Source organism: Hyperolius riggenbachi, chromosome 5 (genome assembly GCF_040937935.1).
Source record: "Hyperolius riggenbachi isolate aHypRig1 chromosome 5, aHypRig1.pri, whole genome shotgun sequence".
NCBI classification, from domain to species: Eukaryota; Metazoa; Chordata; class Amphibia; order Anura; family Hyperoliidae; genus Hyperolius; species Hyperolius riggenbachi.
Window position 1 is genome coordinate 258,607,063 of NC_090650.1, and position 26,913 is coordinate 258,633,975.

The 26,913-nt window shown below is 44.2% G+C and overlaps 1 protein-coding gene across 1 annotated transcript in view; it reads right to left on the reverse strand.

Moving 5' to 3' along the window:
• LOC137518682 (mas-related G-protein coupled receptor member H-like) overlaps positions 1-26,706 on the reverse strand; it is a 114,422-nt gene extending 87,716 nt beyond the window's left edge. Inside the window, exon 1 of the mRNA XM_068236847.1 lies at positions 26,537-26,706. The gene's annotated coding sequence lies outside the window, so the exon portion shown is untranslated. The remainder of the gene's footprint in view (positions 1-26,536) is intronic.
• Between the last annotated feature and the right edge of the window lie 207 nt (positions 26,707-26,913).

Below are 26,913 nucleotides of genomic sequence, written 5' to 3' on the forward strand. Positions count from 1 at the left end.
TAAGTAGGCTAACTTGCTGACATCTTTGTATTCACAAAACGTCCAACTGCCCAAAAAAGTGTGCAGTGAGCAGGGAGGCTGGCCTGCATCTTTGTATAAATCATTTGCAGAGAGTGTCTTTATAAACAATAAAGGCCATGTTGAGAATCCCCCATGAGGAGATGGACTAGTCCAAAACCGGTAATGTCATATTTCTATTACCTACTCTAAAAGATGGCAGCATAGGAAAAAAGTAATTTATGTTTCATTTTACTCAGGAAGAAACATACTTTTAATTTGCATGTGTTTACATGTATTTTAAATTTTAGCATTTTCGTGATGTGGTCCTTTAAGCTAGTAATAAAACCATCACCTGATTGTAGCACACAGCCACGTTTGTAGAGCAAGGATTCCTCCCCCATCTATCACCTTGAGGGGAATGTTTTTTGTCTTCAAAGGGATCATTTGTTGCTCTCCCGCAGCTGCAGTTATTTCTCCCAAAAGGCACCGGGTATAAGCCCAGCACATACATGGTGTCATGTTAGTGTAAACACCAATGTGATTTATTTTTCAACTAATTACTTTACTATCCTTTTTACCAACGTTGTCTTCAGTATGATTAGTTTTTAGTTTTATTTTTTATAAATGTTGTGATAGTTGTCCTTTAAGAATAAAGGAGACACTGATAATCCCCCGCTAGGAGATGGACTAGTCCAAAACCTGTCAGAACTGTCACATTTTTAACACCTAGTGCTGATTATTTACAGACACCCCTCCCCCCCAAAAAACACAACTTTTTTGATGGGAGGGTTGAAGGGTTGGGGCACAGATTATGTTGCTGCAAATTTTGGGGGATTTTTAGGGAAAAGGAGTTGTCAGGATGTGTACAGACCTAACCGTTATGAAACTCTATACAGTGCTGCAGAAGGTGCCAGTGCTATATAAATACACAATAATAATATGGTAGGACATTAGACTATGACTATGGTAGGATTAGATTGTGAGCTCCTCTGAGGATAGTCAGAAAAGGAGAGGGGATGCATAGAAAGGGGGGGGGGGGATAAAGAGGTAGAAGCACAAGACAGAGAGCCTGGTTGGAGAGGAGAAATGGCAGGAAGACCTCTCACCAGGACTGCAGACATCACCAGTGCTGTCTGGCAGGGATATGCTGTTAAAAGAAGCCACTAAAATCTGAAAAGAGGAAAGGGTCATGGGAGAAGCTGAGAAAAGAGATACGATTACCTGCAATCAAGCTAATTTAAATTGCCTGGAGCTTGCTACTCTGCTCACTACAGAAGTTGGCTGTCAGCACCTGTATCACTGGCTTTTGCAACAGCAGACTGCCCTGCATTATTGATTAATTACTCAGATCAGGATAAATAATCAATAGTCTAGGGTACTCTATTATTACAGCAGCCAGTGCACATGGCTACTAATGACAGGCAACTTCTGAAGCACTAAACACATCCTGACACCTCTCCCGGCTAATGTCCCAGGTGCAGCACAGCAATCATTCTCTCTACTCACCCTATTGCTCTGCACATTCACTCAATGCAGGCTGTGTGTAGTGAGCGAGGAGACACATTGCCCACGGGACAGGAAGGGGGAGGGGTGCTACATCTAGTGCAGGAAGTAGTACAGTCCAATGCACTGCCTTCTGCTATTTTCCCGAATGTTGCCAAAACTATGAAAATAGGTCTTAGGTGGAAGAACACAGTGACTGAGCACCACAGCGGCACCCATAGCCATGCCTACAGCTGGTGCTGTGAGCACCTGTAGCCTTATGGTAGGTACGCCACTGGGTTCTGGTATATTAATAAAATCCAGTAAAAAGTCTTACTGTATAATTGCCACAGGAGCCCTAGTGGTCAGACCGCAAATTGCCTTCCAATCGGTTTCAGCACACAGACCATGCAAGCTTTGGTCGCGATCTTTGCACAGAAACCTACAGAAATTTGGGCAGCAGCCCGACCAGAAGGGAGCCTGTGGGGTTACGGAAATACAACTTAAACACGATTTCAGGGTATAACTGCCACCACCACTGGTATGGGCCAGTGGACCCGACTGACTGACTACTCCTGCGAATAAAAACGGTTAAACACACTCTATTCTGATAGAGTATCAACAATAGTAGCGTCTCTTCAGAGATCTGAGTTCAGTTCCTGTGTATGTTGAATAATAGGGTAGCGGGACAGTGAATGACTTTGGTAAAGTCTTTATTCACGGTAATATAAATAATTAATATATACAGAAAATTATTAAAATCAACAATTATTGAGACATGAGATAACACAGTATGAAAATAAAGGGGAGAAAAAATACTTAGTTCCTGGAAAGATGTCCTTTTGTGGGAAAACTTGTAAAGTTCTTGGTTTAAATCAAAGTTCAGAGTTTAGACCAGGTGGATGCCAGCATATCCCCAAGCTGGCACAGATGAAATCAGGATGATGTTTCAGGGTGGAGGACACTGAGTTTGTCTCCTCTGCCATTCTTATGCCCCTGATCCAGTAGGAGGGAGTGAGGGCGGGGGCCACACACACCCTTAGAATATGAGATGAGTCCTCCCCTTGTCCTGGGGACCAGAAATCATATCTAACCATATATGGGCTCTATCTCACAGAACCGTACAGGTCAGGGCAGATTTACTAACATTTTCAGATCTGTCTCGATTTACCCAGCAGCCTGATACCAAACATGAGGGGTGGGACCCCTGTGGTATTATCAGGGCACTTTCGAACTGCCTAACAAGAAGTCTTTACCTCAGAATGTTCTGAAACTTCTTCAGAACCAGCGCCAGATAGGGCCAAGCATGCTCTGTTAGTTTGGAGGGTCTGCCAGCCTGGCAACACAGAAAATATGACACATATAGCAGTTTATGGAATATGAGATATCTCTGGGATTTATAGCAGGTCATTCCCAGGCAAAGGCTATTTTAAGTTTGGGGGCAGCCAGCTACGTGTCAGCTCCCCTGCTGGGAGGGAGCCAGAGTGTCTGACTTTTCCCCCAACTAGATTGCTTCTGCCATCGTGCTTATCAACTATACATGATGGATGGGCCATCAGCACAACTTGAAGCAAGGGACACTCTGCAGCAGGCTAGTGCCCTTTTGGTGGAAGGAGGGAAACTCCTTCCACCAAAAGGGCACTAGCCTGCTGCAGAGTGTCCCTGGCTTCAAGTTGTGCTGATGGCCTATCCATCAGGTATAGTTGATAAGCACGATGGCAGAAGCAATCTAGTTGGGGGAAAAGTCAGACACTCTGGCTCCCTCCCAGCAGGGGAGCTGACACGTAGCTGGCTGCCCCCAAACTTAAAAGAGCCTTTGCCTGGGAATGACCTGCTATAAATCCCAGAAATATCTCATATTCCATAAACTGCTATATGTGTCATATTTTCTGTGTTGCCAGGCTGGCAGACCCTCCAAACTAACAGAGCATGCTTGGCCCTATCTGGCGCTGGTTCTGAAGAAGTTTCAGAACATTCTGAGGTAAAGACTGCCAGTTAGGCAGTTCGAAAGTGCCCTGATGATACCACAGGAAAAAAAAAAAGAAAAAAAACCCAGGAATGTCCAATTTCTGATTCCTGTAATGGCTGCACAAATTTAGCCAGAAAGCGATCAGAAATTGGACTGCACGGATCCTTCCAATTCGCCCACGTTTCTCACGGCTGTTCCGTGACAATAATAAATTAAATCTAAATGTTGTCAGCCTTCCAAATTTACCCTTTGAGAACAGTCAAAGCCAAACTACATACCTGCAACTTGTATAAGCGCAGATTCAGAAGACAGCATTATACTCCACCGCTTTTAAAGTGTATTGTTTAAAAAATAAAATATGCAGGGCCAAGCCAAGGCACATGCAAGAGAGGCACCAGTCCTGGGAGCAGCTGTGATCGGGGTGCATCTGACTCACCACCAATGTGTTCCTCAGTACAACCACAACTGGCAAAGCAGTGACATATCCCACCACTCACACAACCCAGCAGGGGAATAACTATCATCCTGGCAGCCATGGAGGAGGAGGGGGGGGGGTTGTAGGGTGATAATACCTTCCTCTGCAGTCACTTTGCATGCTGGTAACTTTCTCTCTCTCCATCTCCTTGTCCTCTATCCCCTTGTGCTTTCCCAAAAACCTCTCCACTGCAGCTGACTCTACTCCCTCAATTTTCATTGCCATCCCCTCATCCTGATATCCCACCTTCTCCACCTCGGCTAGCCCCTTCTTACTGCCTCCTTAGCTGTACAGCTGACTCCGCATCTGAACAGCAATGGCCCAGTGATGTTGCCTGAACGATCAACGACCAATTCCCATTGGGCGACATCAATCTACCGTATGTATGGACCTTACCCACTTCAGGCTCTGGAGTTTTTACCCCTAAAGTGGAATTGTCAGCCACAAAATGAAATTTCATTTACCCACCCACTGCTCTGTGTTTATTATGCAGCCTGCAACCTAACCCTGCATTGCAAGCATTCCAATATATTTAGAAAAGTATTGCTGTAATACATCTTATCTAGGTCAGTCTGGCTCTATTTGGAACATTGCCGATGAGAAGGAAGCTTGTCATCTCCCCTCCCACATTCCTGCTTCTAACTGATTGGCTGAGGGCATTTCAGTATGACAAGAGGCTAAGAAGGGGGAAGCTGTTGTAATATGATCTATGCTGTCCTCACATGTGTTTACAAAGCAAGCTAGAAATGACAGTGCAGTTTCTAAGAGCAAAAAAGAGTAATGCCTGGTAAACACTATGCAAGATAACTTACGTCAGATTGGATCAGATTTCCGATCGTTTTTCTGATCACTTTTATGCAAATCGATCAGAAAAATTAACAGAAATCAGATCGGACCTGTTGGAAATTATCTATTCAGCCCATCTATCTGATGGAAAATTACATGATGTGTACCAGGCTTAAGGGAGGAAATGACATCAGGATTGGTTTCAGTCAGAGGCAAAAAAGGTGGAAAATGCACCAAACATATACACAACATATACACTCACATATAAGCCGACCCGCGTATAATCCGAGGTACCCACTTCTCCCTCAGGAACCAGAAAAAAAAAATAAAAAAAAAATGATTGACTCGCATATAAGCCCCATCCCCAGTATAGCCCACTTCATGGTATCCAGATGTGCCCCCAGTACAAGTCATTCCTTCTCCCTATAGCAAGGTATGCCCCAAGGATGATACAGCTATGTCTCAATCTATGATGCCACTAGATGGCGTCATAGATATGAGACACAGAGATTAACACTCGATCATTGCACCACAGACACATTGCTTGCATGCTCTGATCCACAAGCCTTGGGATACAGGTAGTCTTGAGCAGCGCACTCTGCCTGCTATGTTGCAGGGGATGCAGGGTATGGACACAGCAGGGAACCAGCTGTCAAGGGCAGGATCACTAGTGCAAGATCCTTACGCTCCTCTGTGACTCACTCTCTGACTGGGCAGGAGCTCCCAGACACAGAGAGAGAGTGAGTCACATTCCTCACTTGTTACATTGTGTTTACTTAAATGTATCTATCTAAACTTCGGATGCATCTGCATTTCTCTCCACGGAACTTTAAAGCTCTGTGTGTAACCCTTCCAATGCTGGTCTAGTAAAAAAAAAGCATATCATATGCTGTAAATAATGTTTTAGAACAAAGTTGCAATGCAGGGTTATATTCCGCTTTAAGGTTTCTGACAATTTTGGCATATCAGCTGTGTCCCTATTGATAAAGCAATAACTTTTCATAACCTATGCCATCAAAGTGATACTTAATTTTTTCAGGACAAACTAGACTTTCTTTGGGTAATATTTTTTCCAAGTATTTTTTAATTTCACAAGCACTTTATTGAGGAACATAAGGTGTAAACTCAAAAATCATGCATTTTTTAATGTTTCCACCTTACCAATTTTTACATGACAAGTGCCACAGTTGTAAAACACCTCAAAATACTTTACTTGGCTTCCTGAGCTGTAGATCTCTGCAGCTCGTCCAGAGTCACCATGGGCCTCTTGACTGCATTTCTGATCAGCACTCTCCTTGTTTGGCCTGTGAGTTTAGGTGGATGGCCTTGTCTTGGTAGGTTTACAATTGTGCTATACTCCTTCCATTTCTGAATGATCGCTTGAACAGTGCTCCTTGGGATGTTCAAGGCTTTGGAGATCTTTTTGTAGCCTAAGCCTGCTTTAAATTTCTCAATAACTTGATCCCTGACCTGTCTTGGACCTGTCTTGTGTGTTCTTTGGACTTCACGGTGTTGTTGCTCCCAATATTCTCTTAGACAACCTCTGAGGCCCTCACAGAGCAGCTGTATTTGTACTGACATCAGATTACACACAGGTGCACTCTATTTAGTCATTAGCACTCATCAGGCAATGTCTATAGGCAACTGACTGCACTAAGATCAAAGGGGGCCGAATAATTATGCACACACCACTTTGCAGTTATTTATTTGTAAAAAATGGTTGGAATCATGTATGATTTTCTTTCCACTTCTCATGTGTACACCACTTTGTATTGGTCTTTCATGTGGAATTCCAATAAAATTGATTCATGTTTGTGGCAGTAATATGACAAAATGTGGAAAACTTTAAGGGGGCCGAATACTTTTGCAACCCACTATATATATGAGCTCCTACTGCTAGCCTACTACCCAGATTAACACTTTCCAGTGTTTGGGGAAATCAGCGTAAATGTTTATCTGAGTTTGATTATAACAGACTGTTTATACACGTGTCATTTAACCACCTTGGCGGTATGGATGAGCTCAGCTCGTCCAGTACCGCCAGGCTGAATATCTCAGCCCCTAGTGGGTCTGTTTTGACAATTTTTTTTTAAAACACGCAGCTAGCACTTTGCTAGCTGCGTGTTTTACTCGACCACTGCCGCTCGCCGCCGATCTGCCGCTAGGCGCCGTGAAACAGGGCCCCCCCAGACCCATTGCGCTGCCTGGCCAATCACTGCCAGGCTGCGCTAAGGGGTGGATCGGGACTCCCTGTGACGTCATGACGTCGATGACGTCATTCCGATCATCCAGGAAAACAGTAGGATATACCGCTCAACCGCACTATGGTAGACAGTGCAGGAACACAGGCAGCCGTGCCCAATGTAGACAGATCAAGAAAGGGAAGTCCGCACAGTTGTCTCCAATATCAAAAGTGTATCAAAATAATAATTTATTCAGGACGTATCCACAATCATCAGAAAGCAATCGACTAACATGTTTCGGACACCAGGTCCTTAATCATAGTTGTTGAACAGCTTAACAAGTGAGGTTTAAAAAGAAAAGAGAGGGGGATGGAGCAGTGGAGGGCAGGACAAGGCCACTCCCACCAATAGGCGGGAGAAGGAAAAAAAAAAAAAAAAAAAAAAAGCCTCCCTCATGCCTCTACACATACCCCATAATAAAGAAGCATATTAAAAACCACACATAATCTAAAAAAGGAGCAAAATACATGTATGAGGAGTGCATTAGCAGATGTAGCTCTTAAGCGAAAACAGTAGAAATTCAAATAAAGAATATATGTACATATGACATGTAACAAACATGACAACATGTAAACAATAGGATCACTATCAATACAAAATCAAATTACATTACACCAATTATCCAGTGACCAAAGCCAAATCCCACCTGGCGTTCATTCCCTTCGGAAATCTAGTCCCAAGACGAAAATTCCAGTATGCCTCCCTCTTTCGTATCATGGCATCTAGGTCTCCTCCCCTCTTGGGCAAAGAAACCTTCTCTATGCCCTGAAAAGAGAAACCCGACATGTCACCACCATGTGTGATACGATAATGTCTAGCGACATTGGAGATATTTTGGGTAGACCAATTGGCACCCAAAAAAATGTACAGCCTGTCAGGATTAGAAATCCAGACTTTTATCCTTTGACTGCTAGATCATCTCCCGTTGAGATTTTTCAGGAATCTGTGGAGAGGGAGTTAGTTAGATTGGCTGACAGTGTCCCCACTAGACTGAGGTCAAATTTAACTAGGGCTGAGTCCTTAGCTTTAAGAGATCTTCGGGACAATAGCAATGTGGTCATACGGAATGCTGACAAGGGAGGGGCGGTAGTTATCTTGGATGCTGAGGACTACAGGGCAGAGGCCTCTAGACAGGTCGAGGACCCCCTCACGTACATTAGGTTGCCAGGGAACCCGACACAGGACTATCAGACACAGCTCTTTAGTCTTCTCAGTTATGGTAGGAGCCTTGGAGTTTTAGACCACAAACTTGCTGATTATTTGGGGGTAACCCGGCCTGTGGTCCCAGTTTTCCATCACCTCCCTAAAATACCCAAGGCGGGCGCTCCTCCCGAGGGCAGACCGATTGTTGCGGGCATCGGCTCTCTGGGGGAGCGCCTCAGCGATTGGGTGGACTCCATGCTACAACCCCTGGTTAGGAGGTTACCAGGATATCTTAAGGATTCTAAACATCTGCTGGCTAGCATGGAGAGTTTCAGTTGGGTGTCTGACTATAGCTGGCTCACCATAGATGTTAGAGCCTTGTATTCTTGCATTCCCCACCATTTGGCACTGACTGCCCTCCAATACCATCTTGCCAGATACTCCAGCTACTCCTCTGACCTCCGTGTTTTCATCTGTGCTGCCGCTGAATATCTCCTGACCCGCAATTATTTTATGTTCGATGGTGCCTTCTACCTCCAGAGGTGTGGGGCCTCCATGGGGGCTAAATTCTCGCCCTCATTAGCCAATCTTTACATGGGTTGGTGGGAGGAGTTCCACATCTTTGGGGGTGGGGGGCGCCATCTTGAGCAGGTTGCGTGGTACGGGAGATTCATAGATGATATCCTGGTGATATGGAGGAGTGACTCGGGTTCAGTGGAGCCATTTATAGCTCATCTTAATGACAATCGGTGTAACTTACAGTTCACCCATCAATGGCATCCCACATCGATTGACTATTTGGACCTGACCCTGGTGGGTAACCCGACTCTGGGCATTGTCCACACAAAGACATACAGGAAGTCCTGTGCTGGTAACTCCACGCTACAGGCAACCAGTTGCCATCCCACACATACCATCCGGGCAATTCCGGTGGGCGAATTCATCAGGGCACGCCGGAATTGCTCGGAAGATTCAACCACCAAATGTGAGTTTGAGCTAGTGGAAAAGCGCCTTTTGGATAGAGGGTACCCTAGGTGGACCATTGAGAGGGGCAAACAGCGGGCAGCTTCTATGTTTAGAGACCAATTGATAAGGGCCAAAGCCACTTGCCGGGATCCTGATGGGAGGCCTGCATTCGTCACCACCTATAGCTCCGAATTTCAGGATGTCAAGCGCATCATTAACAAATATTTACCAATATTGGAGGGTGATGACGAGTTGCGGCCTTTTATTCAGGAGGGCGTTGCCTTTGTAAGTAGACGTGCCCCTACCCTTGGCAATTTGCTGTCCCCAACGCTGTTTAGTTCATCGACTGACTCCTCTACGTGGCTAGCGGTTAAGGGATCATATAGGTGTGCAACCCCGACCTGCAACTATTGCGAATTACACACTAGGACTAAGGTCGTTGAGTCCCTGTCCAATGGGTTTAGATCCACCATCAAGCATTTTATTAACTGCAACTCCAGAAATGTTATTTATTTGGTTACATGTCGGATTTGCTCTCTCCAATATGTTGGTTGCACCACTAGGACACTCAGGGCTAGAATTCCGATCATCGCCATGGCGACGAGGGAAGCCCTAACAGGAAATCCCATTCAGAGCAGGATTTCCTGTTGGGTATGGTCGCCCGTGGCGATCGGAGGGGTGGGTGGGATAGCGCAGGGAGGGGGGAATCATGTAGCTAGCGCTAGGCTAGCTACATGATAGAAAAAAAAGTGAAAAAAACCCACCCGCGGCCGAGCACCGCAAAACAATTAAACGCAAGGGTGGTTAAAGTGCACTTAATAATCTACTGTGATTTTGGGATTTGACATCTATGGATTTTCTGGTGCTTCTTTGGGCCAAACCCTTCCCAGAGGCTTTGGAGGTGTCATTCTTTATTGCATTCCTTTGCAAGCAACTGTTGGTATTCCATTATTGCCATAACTGTGAGTTCAGATGCTATGACCTATCTGTTTGAACATATTGCTAGAGAGTAAATTGTTAATTTTATCTTTAGTACTGGGTCTCCGGATCCAATAAAATTGCTTAGATTTATACTGCTGGTTTATGTGTATCACTGAAGTTTGTGGGTGTCACCAGAGTTGGACAAGAGCAAGACCCCTTATAACACAGCTACACCTACGGGTGCGCTACACTGGGAATAAAAGTATTACTGAATACTAATAATAAATATACACTCTTCTAAAGAAGATGGAACATTTATAAATTATCAAAATTTAGTAAATAAATTATGAATAACAACATGACGTTTTAAAATAAGAAACTGATGATAAATAAAATAGGCAATGGGCAGCAGACCAACAAGAGAAAGTTCACAACACTTCAGTGGTCTACCTCAGCTACTTAGTGTAACTGGAAATGGATGGCTTTTTGTAAAGTTTTCTGGAGTCAGAAACCTTTTAAAAGTCTCTTAATGAAGAAGTATGTGAAGACGAGTGCCGAGTGTGGCTATCTGATGAATGACTTATTCCACAATTGTTTCACAAGATCGTTTATGCCATCATATTAAGTAATGCTATGCTATTTTAGCTTGTTTATTTCGATATGTACTAGTACATCTCAGTAAATTAGAATTAAGTTTTGAATCAGGATGATAACTTTTCTTGGCAAACTTAAAAGAAAAAGAGTAAGCTTCTGGCTAATCAGCCGACTTCAGACTCCATTCCTATAGACTGACAATCTTAGAACACACAGCTTATATAAATTTGAAAGAGGTGCAACGAGGGACCTAAGCTTTTGATCCCCTGCTGATTTTGCTCATTTGCCCTCTGACCAGGAAATGGCCAGGATATAATTATAATGGTAGGTTTATTGTAGCTGTGATAGACAGAATAATGACAAAATAACCCTTTAAAATAAAAAAAACTTGGCAAAACCCTTGTTGCACTCACAAGCACTTTTAAAACATTTCTTGTAGTTGACCAACCCCAGGTTTTGGTCCACTTTGAGGACCAGTGCACACCAAAAACCTCTAGCAGATCTGCTAATGCTAGAGGTTTTTGAAGCAGATTTTCACAGCGATTCTAGGCATGCTTAGAGAGGTTTTCTAAACATGCCTCACATTTTTTGGAGCGTTTTTGTGTAGCAGATTTCAAATATTGTTACAGTAAAACTGTTACTGAGCAGCTTCTGTAACAAAAACGCCTGGAAAACCGCTCTGATCTAGTGTTTTTCAGAGCGGTTTTCCACTTTCCTATACTTTAAAGGGAACCTAAACTGAGAGGTATATGGATGTTTTCTTTTAAACAATACCAGTTGCCTGGCAGTCAGGCTGATCTCTTTAGCTGCAGTAAAGGCTGAATCACAGACCTGAAACAAGCATGCAGCTAATCTAGTCGACTTCAGTCAGAACACCTGATCTGCATGCTTGTTCAGGGGCTGTGGCTGAAAGTATTAGAGACACGGGATCAGCAGGAGAGTCAGGCAACTGGTATTATTTTAAAAGGAAAAAACCATATCCTTCTCAGTTTAGGTTCCCTTTAACGTTGAGGCAGAAATGCCTCAGAAATCTAAAAAATTCCGCAGTTTGCGTTTGTGGGAAAAAAACTGCTCTGGTGGGCACCATCCCATTCACTTTCATTAGCCAAGCGGTTTTCCTCCTGCAAGCGTTTTAAAAAACGCTCCAGAACTGCTCTGGTGTGCACCAGCCCTTATTTGCAGATCCTCCCCAAGTTAGTAAGGTTTCAAGGCTAATATTTGGCAACTCAAACCTTAAGCTCCCTCCACAAATTTTCTATTGGCTTAGGGTCTGGAGACCGGCTAGGCCACTCCAAGACATTCATGGGCTTTTATTTCAGCTACTGCAGTCCTTTGTTGCCTTGGTGTTATGTTTTAGGTCTTTGTTATGCTGGAATAGCCATCCCATTTTCAATGCCCCGGCTGAGGAAAGGATGTGCTCACCCAAGATTTGATGGTACATGGCCCCATCCATTGTCCCTTCCATGCACTGAAGGTGTCCTGCCCCTAAGCAGAAAAATACCCAAAGCATAATGTGTCCACCTCCATGTTTAATGGTGGAGATGGTGTTCTTGGGATCATAGACAGCATTCCTCCTCCTCCAAACACAGCGAGTTCTCACCTGATCACACACTTTTACCCAGTTCTCCTCTGGATCATTCACATGTGCATTAGCAATAGCAACCTGCAGAAGGGCCGGTACATGTGCTGTATTGAGCAGGGGGACCTCTGCGAGCTCTGCAAGATTTGAGTGGTTCTGACGACACACTGTGGGAGCCTTGTTGCATTGTGGGAAATAACAGCTGTCTACAGCTGTTTCCAACTGCCAAACAAGCAAGCAGCATCTCCTTCCACTGACATCACCTGCCAGCAGTAAAAATGTCACCATGTTATAAATGTCAGAATGTAAATCAGGAAGAGGAAAGATTTTACAATGGGCAAACACTGGCTAAAACATTTATACATAATTATGTAAAAATGAAGCACCTTTTATTACATTATTTTCACTGGAGTTCCTCTTTAAAGTCTTTTTTTATAATATGGCAAAGTATGCTGAAGTAAATGATAGATTTCAAAAGGTTAATTGAGAAGGTCTGAAAGCTAGATGTACTGTATTAACACTCTCAAATAACAAACCTGCAAAATTCATACTAGAAGCAAATACTGAAAATGTGAACAAAAAAAATGGATGTCCATATAAATCTGTAACACTTGCAAAATGATAAAAAAAAGAAGGTTCATAAGACTGTATAGCTGTTGTATTAAAAGTTAGGATTACATAGTTCCGCTAATATAATGAAATTCCAATGATTGCAGGTCCTGTATGTTTATCATGTAAAAGCAGAGTACAATCTCACTGTAAACCCTTTATATAGTAAAACTTTGGGTATAGTAAACTAAATGTCCAGGTCTCAGTCAAGCACCATTGTAAGTACAGTGGTTTGCAAAATTGAAGTTTTTCACATTTTGTCACATTACTGCCACAAACATGAATCAATTTTATTGGAATTCCACGTGAAAGACCAATACAAAGTGGTGTACACGTGAGAAGTGGAACAAAAATCATACACGATTCCAAACATTTAAAAAAAGAATAACTGCAAAGTGGGGTGTGCATAATTATTCAGCACCCTGAGTCAATACTTTGTAGAACCACCTTTCGCTGTAATTACAGCTGCCAGTCTTTTAGGGTATGTCTCTACCAGCTGAAATCCTTGCCCATTCTTCTTTGCAAAAAAGCTCCAGCTCAGTCAGATTAGATGGATAGCGTTTGTGAACAGCAGTTTTCAGATCTTGACACAGATTCTCGATTGGATTTAGATCTGGACTTTGACTGGGCCATTCTAACACATGGATATGTTTTGTTTTAAACCATTCCATTTGTTGCCCTGGCTTTATCTTTAGGGTTGTTGTCCTGCTGGAAGGTGAACCTCTGCCCCAGTCTCAAGTCTTTTGCAGACTCCAAAATGTTTTCTTCCAAGATTGCCCTGTATTTGGCTCCATCCATCTTCCCATCAACTCTGACCAGCTTCTCTGTCCCTGCTGAAGACAAGCACCCCCAGAGCATGATGCTGCCACTACCATATTTGACAGTGGGGATGGTGTGTTCAGAGTGATGTGCAGTGTTAGTTTTCCACCACACATAGCGTTTTGCATTTTGGCCAAAAAGTTCCATTTTGGTCTCATCTGACCAGAGTACCTTCTTCCACATGTTTGCTGTGTCCCGCACATGGCTTGTGGCAAACTGCAATAGGGACTTCTTATATTTTTCTGTTAACAATGGCTTTCTTCTTGCCACTCTTCCAGAAAGGCCAACTTTGTGCAGTACACGACTAATAGTTGTCCTATGGATAGATTCCCTAACCTGAGCTGTAGATCTCTGCAGCTCGTCCACAGTCACCATGGGCCTCTTGACTGCATTTCTGATCAGCGCTCTCCTTGTTTGGCCTGTGAGTTTAGGTGGATGGCCTTGTCTTGGTAGGTTTACAGTTGTGCCATACTCCTTCCATTTCTGAATGATTGCTTGAACAGTGCTCAGTAGGATGTTCAAGGCTTTGCAAATCTTTTTGTAGCCTAAGCCTGCTTTAAATTTCTTAATAACTTGATCCCTGACCTGTCTGGTGTGTTCTTTGGACTTCATGGTGTTGTTACTCCCAATATTATCTTAGACAACCTCTGAAGCCATCACAGAGCAGCTGTATTTGTACTGACATTAGATTACACACAGGTGCACTCTATTTAGTCATTAGCACTCATCAGGCAACGTCTATGAGCAACTGACTGCACTCAGACCAAAGGGGGCTGAATGATTACGCATGTCCACTTTGCAGTTATTTATTTGTAAGAAAATGTTTGGAATCATGTATGATTTTCGTTCCACTTCTCATGTGTACACCACTTTGTGTTGGTCTATTACGTGGAATTCCAATAAAATTGATTCATGTTTGTGGCAGTAATATGACAAAATGTGGGAAACTTCAAGGGGGCCGAATACTTTTGCAAACCACTGTATATGGGAGTAATGCCTGGTACTGTATAGTACATTCTGATAGAATAATAGAACTTTTGTTATAGTAAACATTTTATTTGGATCCAGCTATAGTGGAAATCCATCAGTCAGAGACCCATGTACCATGGCCGGTGGGCGGGCTGGCAGCCACTTTAGCCTGCCCTGCTTGCTGTCTGCACACTACTCTGGGCCTGTGTGAATTACCTCAAAAGCACCAACCACTGAGACCAATGCTTCCTGTGTAAGCTCCTGCCTAATTACTGAGGGAATTGTCTGTCATCTGTGCAGACAGCAATGCTACAGTATCATTCAGGCTGCTGAGAAATATGGACAGAGGCACACGCACCCTATAAAAATTGTACTTACATTAACTGGTGAGACCTATGCTTCTTGTGCAAGTTGTTGCATGATTATTGCATGCAAATCTAAGCATTTTGAGAACTGTGCACTGTGACCTGGCTCGCTTGTTGAAGGATTAAAGGGGCACTATGGCGAAACATTGTAAAATTTAAAATATGTGCAAACATAGACAAATAAGAAGTACACTTTTTCCAGAGTAAAATGAGCCATAAATTACTTTTCTCCTATGTTGCTGTCACTTAAAGTAGGTAATAGAAATCTGACAGAATCGACAGGTTTTGGACTAGTCCATCTCTTCAAAGGGATTCTCAGCCAGGCTTTTATTCTTTATAAATATATTCCCTAAAAAGAATGTAAACAATGATGCTGGCCAGCTTCCCTGCTCCCTACACAGTTTTTTGGCAGTTGGACAGAGAAACTGCCATTCACTAAGTGCTTTTGAAAATAAATAAATCCCTGAGAATCCCCCCATGAAGAGATGGACTAGTCCAAAACCTGTCGCTTCTGTCAGATTTCTACTACCTACTGTAAGCGACAGCAACATAGAAGAAAAGTAATTTATGGCTCATTTTACTGTGGAAAAAAACGTACTTCTTATTTGTATATGTTTGCACAGACTTTAACCACTTAACGACCGCCCCCAGCCGATGGGCGGCGGCAAAGACCGGTCCCAAACGACCGCAATACGCCCATCGGCGGGGGCGGCTGCGGGAGTGGCTATGCGGCGATCGCGTCATTCGTGACGCGATCAGCCGCCGGGGACTGGCTCCGCCCCCCGTTCGCCGTAACCCGCCGGCCGTTCGGAAGCGCCGGCGGGTTACTGGCATCCGGATCGCCGCTGCAACAGTGTATAATAGGCTTTGTAATGTATACAAAGCCTATTATACTGGCTGCCTCCTGCCCTGGTGGTCCCAGTGTCCGAGGGACCACCAGGGCAGGCTGCAGCCACCCTAGTCTGCACCCAAGCACACTGATTTCCCCCCCCCTGCCCCCTGATCGCCCACAGCACCCCTCAGACCCCCCCTGCCCACCCCCCAGACCACTGTTTGCACCCAGTCACCCCCCTAATCACCCATCAATCACTCCCTGTCACTATCTGTCAACGCTATTTTTTTTTTAAGTCCCTAATCTGCCCCCTACTCCCTCCTGATCACCCCCCCACCCCTCAGATTCTCCCCAGACCCCCCCCCAGACCCCCCCCCCCCCGTGTACTGTATGCATCTATCCCCCCTGATCACCTGTCAATCACCTGTCAATCACCTGTCAATCACCTGTCAATCACCCGTCAATCACCCCCTGTCACTGCCACCCATCAATCAGCCCCTGATCTGCCCCTTGCGGGCAATCTGATCACCCCCCCACACCAATAGATCGCCCGCAGATCCGACATCAGATCACCTCCCAAATCCATTGTTTACATCTATTCTCTCCTCTAAACACCCACTAATTACCCATCAATAACCCCCATCACCACCTGTCACTGTTACCCATCAGATTAGACCCTAATCTGCCCCTTGCGGGCACCCAATCACCTGCCCACACGCTCAGATTGCCCTCAGACCCCCCCCCCTTATCAATTCGCCCGTGCAATATTTACATCTGTTCTCCCCTGTAATAACCCACTGATTACCTGTCAATCACCCATCAATCACCCCCTGTCACTGCCACCCATCAATCACCCCCTGTCACTGCCACCCATCAATCAGCCCCTAACCTGCCCCTTGCGGGCAATCTGATCACCCACCCACACCAATAGATCGCCCGCAGATCCGACATCAGATCACCTCCCAAATCCATTGTTTACATCTATTCTCTCCTCTAAACACCCACTAATTACCCATCAATCACCCCCTATCACCACCTGTCACTGTTACCCATCAGATTAGACCCTAATCTGCCCCTTGCGGGCACCCAATCACCTGCCCACACGCTCAGATTGCCCTCAGACCCCCCCCCCTTATCAATTCGCCCGTGCAATATTTACATCTGTTCTCCCCTGTAATAACCCACTGATTACCTGTCAATCACCCATCAATCACCCCCTGTCACTGCCACCCATCAATCACCCCCTGTCACTGCCACCCATCAATCAGCCCCTAACCTGCCCCTTGCGGGCAATCTGATCACCCACCCACACCAATAGATCGCCCGCAGATCCGACATCAGATCACCTCCCAAATCCATTGTTTACATCTATTCTCTCCTCTAAACACCCACTAATTACCCATCAATCACCCCCATCACCACCTGTCACTGTTACCCATCAGATTAGACCCTAATCTGCCCCTTGCGGGCACCCAATCACCCGCCCACACCTCAGAACGCCCTCAGACCCCAGCCCTGATCACCTCGCCAGTGCATTGCTTGCATCTATTTCCCCCCTCTAATCACACCTTGAGACACCCATCAATCACCTCCTGTCACCCCCTAGCACACCTACCCATCAGATCAGGCCCTAATTTGCCCCGTGTGGGCTCCTGATCACTCGGCCAAACCCTCAGATCCCCCTCAGACCCCCTTCCGATCACCTCCCCAGTGCATTGATTGCATCTATTTTCCCCTCTAACCGCCCCCTGAGACACCCATCAATCACCTCCTGTCACCCCCCTAGCACTCCTATCCATCAGATCAGGCCCAATACATCCTGTCATCTAAGAGGCCACCCTGCTTATGACCGATTCCACAAAATTTGCCCCCTCATAGACCACCTGTCATCAAAATTTGCAGATGCTTATACCCCTGAACAGTCATTTTGAGAAATTTGGTTTCCAGACTACTCACAGTTTTGGGCCCGTAAAATGCCAGGGCAGTATAGGAACCCCACAAGTGACCCCATTTTAGAAAGAAGACACCCCAAGGTATTCTGTTAGGTGTATGATGAGTTCATAGAATATTTTATTTTTTGTCAAAAGTTAGCGGAAATTGGATTGTTATTGTTTTTTTCACAAAGTGTCATTTTTCACTAACTTGTGAGAAAAAATAAAATCTTCTATGAACTCACCATACCCCTAACGGAATACCTTGGGGTGTCTTCTTTCTAAAATGGGGTCACTTGTGGGGTTCCTATACTGCCCTGGCATTTTAGGGGCCCTAAACCGTGAGGAGTAGTCTAGAAAACAAATGCCTCAAAATGACCTGTGAATAGGACGTTGGGCCCCTTAGCGCACCTAGGCTGCAAAAAAGTGTCACACATGTGGTATCGCCATACTCAGGAGAAGTAGTATAATGTGTTTTGTGGTGTATTTTTACACATACCCATGCTGGGTGGGAGAAATCTCTCTGTAAATGGACAATTGTGTGTAAAACAAATAAAAAAATGTGTCATTTACAGAGATATTTCTCCCACCCAGCATGGTTATATGTAAAAATACACCACAAAACACATTATACTACTTCTTCTGAGTACGGCGATACCACATGTGTGACACTTTTTTGCAGCCTAACTGTGCTAAGGGGCCCAAAGTCCAATGAGTACCTTTAGGATTTCACAGGTCATTTTGAGACATTTGGGTTCAAGACTACTCCTCACGGTTTAGGGCCCCTAAAATGCCAGGGCAGTATAGGAACCCCACAAGTGACCCCATTTTAGAAAGAAGACACCCCAAGGTATTCTTTTAGGTGTATGATGAGTTCATAGAAGATTTTATTTTTTGTCACAAGTTAGCGGAAATTGATATGTATTGTTTTTTTTTTCACAAAGTGTCATTTTCCGCTAACTTGTGACAAAAAAAAAATCTTCTATGAACTCACCATACTCCTAACAGAATACCTTGGGGTGTCTTCTTTCTAAAATGGGGTCACTTGTGGGGTTCCTATACTGCCCTGGCATTTTAGGGGCCCTAAACCGTGAGGAGTAGTCTAGAATCCAAATGCCTCAAAATGACCTGTGAATAGGACGTTAGGCCCCTTAGCGCACCTAGGTTGCAAAAAAGTGTCACACATGTGGTATCGCCGTACTCAGAAGAAGTAGTATAATGTGTTTTGGGGTGTATTTTTATACATACCCATGCTGGGTGGGAGAAATCTCTCTGTAAATGGACAATTGTGTGTAAAAAAAATCAAATAATTGTCATTTACAGAGATATTTCTCCCACCCAGCATGGGTATGTGTAAAAATACACCCCAAAACACATTATACTACTTCTCCTGAGTACGGCGGTACCACATGTGTGGCACTTTTTTGCACCCTAAGTGCGCTAAGGGGCCCAAAGTCCAATGAGTACCTTTAGGATTTCACAGGTCATTTTGCCACATTTGGTTTCAAGACTACTCCTCACGGTTTAGGGCCCCTAAAATGCCAGGGCAGTATAGGAACCCCACAAATGACTCCATTTTAGAAAGAAGACACCCCAAGGTATTCCGTTAGGAGAATGGCGAGTTCATAGAAGATTTTATTTTTTGTCACAAGTTAGCGGAAAATGACACTTTGTGAAAAAAAACAATTAAAATCAATTTCCGCTAACTTGTGACAAAAAAAAAAAATCTTCTATGAACTCACCATACATCTAACGGAATACCTTGGGGTGTCTTCTTTCTAAAATGGGGTAATTTGTGGGGTTCCTATACTGTCCTGGCATTTTAGGGGCCCTAAACCGTGAGGAGTAGTCTTGAAACGAAATTTCTCAAAATGACCTGTGAAATCCTAAAGGTACTCATTGGACTTTGGGCCCCTTAGCGCAGTTAGGGTGCAAAAAAGTGCCACACATGTGGTATCGCCGTACTCAGGAGAAGTAGTATAATGTGTTTTGGGGTGTATTTTTCCACATACCCATGCTGAGTGGGAGAAATATCTCTATAAATAGACAATTGTGTGTAAAAAAAATAAAAAAATTGTCATTTACGGAGATATTTCTCCCACCCAGCATGTGTATGTGTAAAAATACACCCCAAAACACATTATACTACTTTTCCTGAGTACGGCAATACCACATGTGTGGCACTTTTTTGCGGCCTAACTGCGCTAAGGGGCCCAAAGTCCAATGAGCATCTTTAGGCTTTACAGGGGTGCTTACAATTAGGCACCCCCCAAATGCCAGGACAGTAAACACACCCCACAAATGACCCCATTCTGGAAAGTAGACACTTCAAGGTATTCAGAGAGGAGCATAGTGAGTCCGTGGCAGATTTCATTTTTTTTTGTCGCAAGTTAGAAGAAATGGAAACTTTTTTTTTTTTTTTTTTTTTGTCACAAACTGTCATTTTCCGCTAACTTGTGACAAAAAATAAAATCTTCTATGAACTCACCATGCCTCTCACTGAATACTTTGGGATGTCTTCTTTCCAAAATGGGGTCATTTGGGGGGTATTTGTACTATCCTGGAATTTTAGCCCCTCATGAAACATGACAGGTGCGCAGAAAAGTCAGAGATGCTTGAAAATGGGAAAATTCACTTTTGGCACCATAGTTTGTAAACGCTATAACTTTTACCCAATCCAATAAATATACACTGAATGTTTTTTTTTTTATCAAAGACATGTAGCAGAATAACTTTCGCGCTCAAATGTATAGGAAATTTTACTTTATTTGAAAAATGTCAGCACAGAAAGTTAAAAAAGTCATTTTTTTGACAAAATTCATGTCTTTTTTGATGAATATAATAAAAAGTAAAACTCGCAGCAGCAATCAAATAGCATCAAAAGAAAGCTGTATTAGTGACAAGAAAAGGAGGTAAAATTCATTTAGGTGGTAGGTTGTATGACCGAGCAATAAACCGTGAAAGCTGCAGTGGTCTGAATGGAGAAAAAGGCTCTGGTCCTTAAGGGGCGAAAAGACTGTGGTCCCGAAGTGGTTAAATTGTACAATTTTTCATCATAGTGCCCCTGTAAAAATAAAAAAATGACTCCCAATTATTGACTAAATGAAGATACTGTATTATAGTATTCTTAATGTGTTTGAGTGTGACAAATTCTGATAAAGTAAACTTCTATATAGTAAATAACTTTGCCTGATCCTTTTACTATAATGGGATTCTACTGTCTGTAGATGTATGTTAGGTGGACACATGCCTAGTATGTGTATGTTCATGTTTTATGTTTGTATATTGACTTATGCTACTGCCACAAGTGCAAAAAGGTGATGGAAGGGCTCAATCTGGAAAGCCTCACATTAGACCGCTTCCAAAATTTTAAGGTGGCAGACTGATAGGACACAGTCACAGATGCAACAAATAATCGTAAAGAGCTTTTTTATACATTTATATCTTTATACATGTACATATGTATTTTTTATACATATATCAGGAAACAATTCTTGATCACATGAAAGCAATTCCTAAAGTGGACCTCAGTACTTCCTCTCTGCTCCTCCATACGCTAAAAGATACAGTGGGTTACAAAAGTATTCAGCCCCCTTGAAGTTTTCCACATTTTGTCACATTACTGCCACAAACATGAATCAATTTTATTGGAATTGCATGTGAAAGACCAACACAAAGTGGTGTACATGTGAGAAGTGGAATGAAAATCATACATGATTCCAGTCTTTTAGGGTATGTCTCTACCAGCTTTGCACATCTAGAGACTGAAATCCTTGCCCATTCTTCTTTGCAAAACAGCACCAGCACAGTCAGATTAGATGGACAGCGTTTGTGAACAGCAGTTTTCAGATCTTGCCACAGATTCTCGATTGGATTTAGATCTGGACTTTGACTGGACCATTCTAACACATAGATATGCAGGGGCGTCTGTGTCATTAGGCAACTATAGATTTTTGCCTATGGCGCCGTTGGTGGTAGTGGGCGCTCTCTCGCCGCTCTGTGCGTGTTTCTTTTTTTTTCTCTTTCAGCCAGGTCGGCGCCGGCTGTGACAGGCAGCTCAGCCTGTGCCCGGCGCCGCCTACTGGTCCGCCCCCTTCCTCTCCTTCTCAGAGCGAGCAGCACGCACGTTAGGTATTATGTGCGATGCCGCCGCCTACTGGTCCGCCCCCTCTACCCGCCCCCTCTCTGTACAGAGCGTGCGATCGTCGCACGCTAGTTTGACACGTCGGCGCCGCCCCTACCTCCGCCCCCCGCCTGTCACACGTGGTCGCCGCCGCTGCAGATAGATCATCGGTCGGGGAGAGGAGTCTTCTGCAGGTGAGTAAATACTTTTCTTTTTACAGGTTTAGTGAAACGCTGCCCGCATTAGGATAATTTTCTGGGGAACGCTGGCCACATTACGATTATTTCCTGGGGAACGCTGGCCACATACGATTATTTCCTGGGGAACGCTGGCCACATGACGATTATTTCCTGGGGAACGCTGGCCACATACGATTATTTTCTGGGGAACGCTGCCACATTAAGATTATTTCCTGGAGAACGCTGGCAACATTACGATTATTTCCTGGGGAACGCTGGCCACATTACGATTATTTCCTGGGGAACGCTGGCCACATACGATTATTTTCTGGGGAACGCTACCACATTAAGATTATTTCCTGGGGAACGCTGGCAACATTACGATTATTTCGTGGGGAACGTTGGCAACATTACGATTATTTCCTGGGGAACGCTGGCCACATACGATTATTTTCTGGGGAACGCTGGCCACATTAAGATTATTTCCTGGGGAACGCTGGCAACATTACGATTATTTCCTGGGGAACGCTGGCCACATTACGATTATTTCCTGGGGAACGCTACCACATTAAGATTATTTCCTGGGGAACGCTGGCAACATTACGATTATTTCGTGGGGAACGTTGGCAACATTACGATTATTTCCTGGGGAACGCTGGCCACATACGATTATTTTCTGGGGAACGCTGGCCACATTAAGATTATTTCCTGGGGAACGCTGGCAACATTACGATTATTTCCTGGGGAACGCTGGCCACATACGATTATTTCCTGGGGAACGCTGGCCACATTACGATTATTTCCTGGGGAACGCTGGCCACATTACGATTATTTCCTGGGGAACGCTGCCGCATTACGATTATTTCCTGGGGAACGATGGTACCATTACGATTATTTCCTGGGGAACGCTGGCCACATACGATTATTTTCTGGGGAACACTGGCCACATTAAGATTATTTCCTGGGGAACGCTGGCAACATTACGATTATTTCCTGGGGAACGTTGGCCACATACGATTATTTCCTGGGGAACGCTGGCCACATTACGATTATTTCCTGGGGAACGCTGCCGCATTACGATTATTTCCTGGAGAACGATGGCCACTTTATGATTTATTATCTGGTGAACGCTGGCCACATTATGATTATTTTCTGGTGAACGCTGGCCACATTACGATTATTTCCTGGTGAACGCTGGCCACATTACGATAATTTTCTGGAAACGCTGCCGCATTACGATTATTTTATGGTGAATGCTGGCCACATTACGATTATTTTATGGCGAATCATTGCTGCGTTATGATTATTTTCTGGTGAAAGATTGCCGCATTACTTTTATCTCATGAAGAAACATTGCTGCGTTACGATTCTTTTCATCAGGGGGGCAACCCAGGGGGGGGGGGGGGGGGGGGGGCGCCACAGGTTTTCTCGCCTGGAGTGACAAAATGGCTAGAGACGCCCCTGTAGATATGTTTTGTTTTAAACCATTCCATTGTTGCCCTGGCTTTATGTTTAGGGTTGTTGTCCTGCTGGAAGGTGAACATCCGCCCCAGTCTCAAGTCTTTTGCAGTCTCCAAGTGGTTTTCTTCCAAGTTTGCCCTGTATTTGGCTCCATCCATCTTCCCATCAACTCTGACCAGCTTCCATGTCCCTGCTGAAGAGATGCACCCCCCGAGCATGATGCTGCCACCACCATATTTGACAGTGAGGATGGTGTGTTCAGAGTGATGTGCAGTGTTCGTTTTCTGCCACACATAGCGTTTTGCATTTTGGCCAAAAAGTTCCATTTTGGTCTCATCTGACCAGAGCACCTTCTTCCACATGGTTGCTGTGTCCCCCACATGGCTTGTGGCAAACTGCAAATGGGACTTCTTATGCTTTCTGTTAACAATGCCTTTCTTCTTGCCACTCTTCCATAAAGGCCAACTTTGTACAGTGCATGACAAATAGTTGTCCTATGGACAGAGTCTCCCACCTGAGCTGTAGATCTCTGCAGCTCGTCCAGAGTGGGCCTCTTGACTGCATTTCTGATCAGCGCTCTCCTTGTTCGGCCTGTGAGTTTAGGTGGATGGCCTTGTCTTGGTAGGTTTACAGTTGTGCCATACTCCTTTCATTTCTGAATGATCGCTTGAACAGTTCTCTGTGGGATGTTCAAGGCTTTGGAAATCTTTTTGTAGCCTAAGCCTGCTTTAAATTTCTCAATAACTTGATCCCTGACCTGTCTTGGACCTGTCTTGTGTTTTCTTTGGACTTCACGGTGTTGTTGCTCCCAATATTCTCTTAGACAACCTCTGAGGCCCTCACAGAGCAGCTGTATTTGTACTGACATTAGATTTCACACAGGTGCACTCTATGTAGTCATTAGCACTCATCAGGCAATGTCTATGGGCAACTGACTGCACTCAGACCAAAGGGGGCCGAATAATTACGCACACCCCACTTTGCAGTTAATTATTTGTAAAAAATGTTTGGAATCATGTATGATTTTCGTTCCACTTCTCACACTCACATGTACACCACTTTCTGTTGGTCTTTCATGTGGAATTCCAATAAAATTGATTCATGTTTGTGGCAGTAATATGACAAAATGTGGAAAACTTCAAGGGGCTGAATACTTTTGCAACCCACTGTAAAGCAGCATAATAACCTTTGAAGAAAAAAATGTCTTTGTTACAGCTGATATAATTCCTGCAATAAATCTGCAGTGTGTCTACTGCCTGCTTTCATTGAAGCAGACTAGGGTTAACATCCTGTGTTTACCAATTAGCTCTATGCCCTGGCAGCTGCCTGACACAGCTAAGGGATCAAATTGCAACATGTGCTTAGTCACAGATGAGGGGGAATCAGGCTAAACTCTCTAATACATACAGGGTGTATTTCTATATGTTTTCATTCTGTCCTGTGCAAGAGTTCAGGTCCACTTAAACTATATACTTATTTATGGAAACAAAAGAAGCCTTATAAATTTGCATACAATTATTACTTAATCAATATTTAGGTTCTAGATTTGGCTGCTCTGGTTATTTAACCAGTTCACCCCCAAGGGGTTTTACTCTAACGGACCAGAGCAATTTTCAATGGTCAGTGCACCTCCCTTTTATTCCCTAATAACTTTATTACTACTTATCACAAGAAAATGATCTATACCTCGTTTTTTTCGCCACCAATTAGGCTTTCTGTGGGTAGTACATTTTGCTAAAAATAAAATTTATTCTAAATGCGTTTTAATGAGAAATAAAGAAAAAAAAAAGAAAAAAATCATTATTTCTCAGTTTTTAGCCATTATAGTTTTAAAATTAAACATTCTCCTGTGGATAAAACAAACACATTGTATTTGCCCAGTTGTCCCGATTATTAAGCCATTTAAATTATGTCCCTATCACAATGTATGGCGACAATATATTAATTTGAAATATAGGTGTTATTTTTCTGGGGTTTTTTGGGGGTTTTTTTTTGTTCTGGCCATAATTACCAGCCCCAATGTAATAAATTAAAATTAATTTTCCCCCATAAAATATAGATTAAAAAAACTGAGTCCATAAGGCAACTATTTATTTATTTATTTTAAGCTGAATTTTTTTTACAAGTGTTTTTTTTTGGGGGGGGGGGGGCAGGCCCGGCCCTAGACTTTTTGCCGCCTGAGGCAAGCTTTAAGGAAATCACCGCCCCCCCCCCAAGCCAGCTGGAGGGGATAGCGGGCAGGAAGGGACGTCAGTGGAGCGCACGCTGGAACGAGGAAGAGGTGAGTGATCCCCGCCCGTTGCCTCTTACAGCTGCAGCCAGCCACGCAACTTTTTAAAGCTGGAGGGGAGCGGAGGACGGGGGACCCAGGCGAGGTAGAGGGGGTCCGACCCCCCTCCCCGCCGCTAGGCCCAATACCCCCTTCCTGCCCGCTATCCCCTCCAGCTCGGGGGGCCCCTCACACCCACGGACGGGCGGGTGCCGCCCCCCCAGAAGTGCTGCCTGAGGCAAAAGTTTCACCCCGCCTCATGGGCGGGCCAGCCCTGGGGGGGAGGGTTGGAAGTGTAATTTTATTAATGATGTCTATGTACTTGTGCATGTATGTATTTTGTATGTGTAATATACTTTTTGGCCACAAGTGCGCTAGTGAACACTTCGTTGTAGGGAGTGATCACTTTTTTTTTTCTTACACTTTATTGAAATGTAACAATTTCCTGTTTTTGTGAATGGACGTAGCCGCTGTTCGCGGTCACGTCCATTCACTCCAGGCACTGCGATTCCTCAATCACTCAGCACGGGATCCGGACAGAAACGGTGGCGGTAGCGGCGCACACACGGCGGCAGCGGTGGCGGGAACGTCATGTTGCTGTTTAAAACGTCATGTTGCTGTTAATAGGGTAAAGCATGACGTTTTAATACGTTAGTATGTCATTAAATGGTTAAAAGAAAAAAAGGGGGAACCTCGAGGCTGCCTCCAACAGGTCTGCCAAATTCACTGTCAATTAAAAATCTGAATCAGATCCACATATTTGCTAATATATGTTAAAGTGAACCCCGAGCCAGAGCTTGAGTTCAAAATTAGATACTTACCCTGAAGAGAGCGCCTCAGGATCCTATTGAAGGTTTCCTAGCCCATCTGACGCCCCTCATTACTGAGCACGTTTCCCTTCCACATCGGGGGCTGCACAGCTCCTCTTCCTAAATCATGGCCTCGCAGACGATGCGCAAGCCCGCCCACTCATGCGCAGTAGCACGGTGCCCATGGCTGAAAAAGCCACTAGTATCACTTGCTCTGAAAAATAAAATCCATGTTTTATTGTGTGTGTGCTCATCTAAATTCTCTGCATATACTCCCTGAAGCGAATGTTTAATGTTACACTAAGTTTTGTTTTCAGCATACTGAAAGGAAGCTAGCTCAGCATACAAGACCCATTTGGCACAAACAACCTTTTAAGGTTTGTGGCGCA